The sequence below is a fragment of the Triticum dicoccoides genome, unplaced genomic scaffold (assembly GCF_002162155.2).
Source record: "Triticum dicoccoides isolate Atlit2015 ecotype Zavitan unplaced genomic scaffold, WEW_v2.0 scaffold1372, whole genome shotgun sequence".
NCBI lineage: Eukaryota > Viridiplantae > Streptophyta > Magnoliopsida > Poales > Poaceae > Triticum > Triticum dicoccoides.
Window position 1 is genome coordinate 13,603 of NW_021197117.1, and position 3,638 is coordinate 17,240.

Below are 3,638 nucleotides of genomic sequence, written 5' to 3' on the forward strand. Positions count from 1 at the left end.
ACATGACTTCCCAACTCTTACCGTCTGGCATCCAGCACTTGCCATCTGGCACCCTCAAACAAATTAATTTGGAAGTAACTTCTTTAGGGAGGATTGGAGACCTAAAAAATTGGGAAACTCAGATGGATTGTTATGATGCCAAATGGGAAAAACAAAAAAGAAGGTTGAGGGCCATGTTGAAGGAAGCATTTGAGAAGCACCGTGAATGGGCTTACATTGTCTTTGACAATGAAGAAGAATATGAAAAACATGATGGAGAAAAAGATGAGGGTGTTAGTGATGAAGAAGATTATGAGGAAGATGACGATGAAACGGATGAGGACGATGTTGACGAAGAAGAAGATGGGGCAACTTATCAAGAGAAAGGACGTCTAACTCCATTGTAACACAAGGCAATTTATTCAACTAATAGAGGTGCAGCAAGATTCTAATGCGATGAGCATTACTACTGATGCGCCTATAATGGTGGACACGTCGTTGCATCTTGTCGTCTCATCAGAGGGGCGACAAAGCAGACACGGTCATTGTTTTTCAGAAGATGGTGACAATGAAGGTAAGGAGGGTGTTGATGAGGAGGATGCTCATCAAGTGAATGAATCCCAAACTTCAGCACAAGACCAGTCTCACAATGAAGGCAATTAGTTCAGCTACTTGAGGCGCAACAAGATTCTGGTAGGATGATGATTAATATTGATGTGCCTCAATTTCTGGACACGTTGTTGCATCTTGCGATCAGGTCAGAGGGGCAACAAAGTGGATGCCATCAAGATTTTCCCATTTTCGAATCCCTGCAGCTACCTTTTGCACATCAGTTCTGAGTATCGTTGAAATGCTTACCAATAGGGTGAACTACGAATGGGGGTTGTTGTCGCTGTGAAGAGGATGTATGTGAACAAACACACAACTAATGACGTGGCCTTTCATCGTGAGGTTAAAAGTCTGATGAAGATCAATCATCAAAATGACAGAAGTAGTACTTACAGACAGTAGCAAGTGACCGTTAATTTATCGAGGGCCTTTACATTGAAAAACTGGAAGAACTCCTCAAATAGAACAGACAACTCCTCAATTCCAACGCGGTCCTGTTGATCCTTTTTAACTTTCAGCGTCAAAGTATCGATTTTCTTCCCTGCTGACTTCTTTCTGCAGGTTTCCATGTACCAATCATAGAATCTTCGCATCATCGTTGTTAGAATAGTTCCATCTTTGACGAGAGGCTTCCCGTACTCGTATTTGAATTCGTCCACCTCCATCATATCAGAATGTGCATCGTCGTCGTGCATGTAATCTGCAGGTTTGGTACCGGGCAAGATCCCGGGATGATTAGTGACGATATCGCTAGACACCTTGAGCGGGGGGCACGATTGGTTCGCTTGTTCGCCGAGCTGGGGAATTTTTTCCCACTTCTTTGTTGTTGTAACCTTTTGTTACTGCAAGTACTTCCCGACCGCTTCACTTCCTTATATGTCTTTTCAGTAATGCGCTCATAGTTGGTTTGTGGCGGAGATGGTGGTGGTCACTGTAGGGCATCCAAAGTGTGCTTCGCTTTCACCGGATCTATCTTCTCCTCTGGAGGAGGATGTCTCTTAGCTCTTTGCGTTTCGAAGTAGTCCTTCACTTGGGCATGACAGTTCTCCTCGTTTTCCTATTCGGTCATCTTGTATGGTAACTTCTCTGGAGTCTTGAGAGATGGACCGAATCTGTATTGCCTCCCGCCTCTGGCTGTATTGCAAGACACCGGAGTAGGCCGAGCGGCTGCAGCTATCTTCTTCCGTTGCTTACGAGGCGGAGGAGAAGGACTACGACGCGCCGGAGCAGCCGGAGCTGCGGCTGGTCTCTTCCGCCCTTGCTGAGGAGGCGGAGAAGGAGGAGGCTAGCTGGTCGGGTGCGCCGGCGCAAGCGGAGAAGGAGGCGGAGTGCCGCCACGCGCCGGAGAAGGAGGCGGAGTGCCCTGATCACTCGCCGGAGGAGCAGGCGGAGGCGGAGGCAGAGTGCTCTGACTCGTCGGAGGAGGAGGAGGAGGCGTCCAGTTCGGAAGGTTGATGAGCTCCTTCTGCCATAGGCATGGAGTCTTTAGAGCAGAACCCAGCCGAGTCTCCCCTTCACTGGTAGGGTGGTCAAGCACGAGCTTCTCAAATCCCTCCATTATTTCTTCCACCGTCACCCTAGCATATCCTTCTGGATTTGGATGGCAGTGAAAAGTTGCGCCGGGTTCAGGAGGTCGAACAGAGCCGACAGCCGCCTTGACTTTGTAGTTCTGCTATTGCGTCATAAGGTGGCAATGTTGATACTCCGTGATAGCATCCACGGGGTAGCTAGCAGGAGCCTGAAGACAGGCTCCAACTAAAGCAGCTCGGTGGAAGCCACGCTGCTTCTCCGCTAAGCTGGCGGGGTAGCTTCGGCAGGTCGCTTGCTTCGAACTACATCTCATTCCTCTAGCTTTTGTACCCTTGCGTGCAGCTCCTGCAGTTCGCTCTGCTCCATTTTCCTCCTCCTCTCTTGGCATTTGTAACCGCCTGCGTCCGAAAACCCAGCCTTCCACGGAACGGAGCCTGGCGTGCCTCGTGTCCGTCCAGGGTGCTCAGGATTCCCGAGGGCCATTGTGAGCTCGTCCTTCTCTCTGTCAGGAACGAACGTCCCTTCCTGCGCTACGGCGATATAGTGCGAAGCTTCATGACGGGTATCCGCAGTTGCTCGCGCGTCCAAACGCACTTCCTTGTTACAGGGTCCAAGGTTCCGCCAACCCTGAAGAACCAAGTCCGGCGACGGTCTGGCCAGTTGAATGTCTCTGATTCGACCCTTTTATCAAGCAGGTCATTCTCAGCCTTGGCCCACAACGGACAGGCTTGGAGGTAGCCACCTGACCCCGTGCGATGGTGATGCTCCTTCTTCGCAGCATTTATCTTGTTTGTCGCTGACATCTTCTTACTCCTCTCCGATGTCTTGTTGGCCACAAATGCGTCCCATTGATCTCTGAGCTTCTCGTACCGGCCGATGTATTCTGGTGTCTTTTCTTTGTCGACAAACTTTGCTTTCAGGTCATTCTTCCACTTCCTAAATAGATCTGCCATCTTCTTGAGAGCAAAGGACTAGATCAATGGCTCTATAACTGGATTCTCCGGATCCTGCTCTTCTGGTAGGGTGAAATTTACCTTTAGTGCTTTCCAAAGATCTTGTTTCTGTCTATCTTCGACAAAAGATTCTTGAAGCTCTTCATCCTTAGGCTCATTCCATAGCTCGATACTGATCGGGATCATGTCTCTAACAAGAACCCCGCACTAAGCAGTAAACGCGTCCTTGGTCCATAGAAGTTCAATCGGTTAGCCATCGCACGCGATTGATGTGATCGTGAACCTTTCATCCGAGCGCAACTTTTTCTTCGCGCCTCGTCTCTTTACCGAAGTTGTTCTCGATCTGGAGGGCTAGAAAAAAGAAGAAAGACAAGAGTTAATATGTGTAGATACCAATACAATGAATGCATCAATTAGCTAGTCAGCGCAGGCTTAATTAATATATATACCTGGCCGGACTCTGTTCGGTCACTGGAGCCGTCATCACGGTCTCCTTCTTGCACCGGCACTCGGTCACAGGTCATGGTCTCCTCCGTTGTTCGATAACCGTAGCCTGCTTCTTCACGC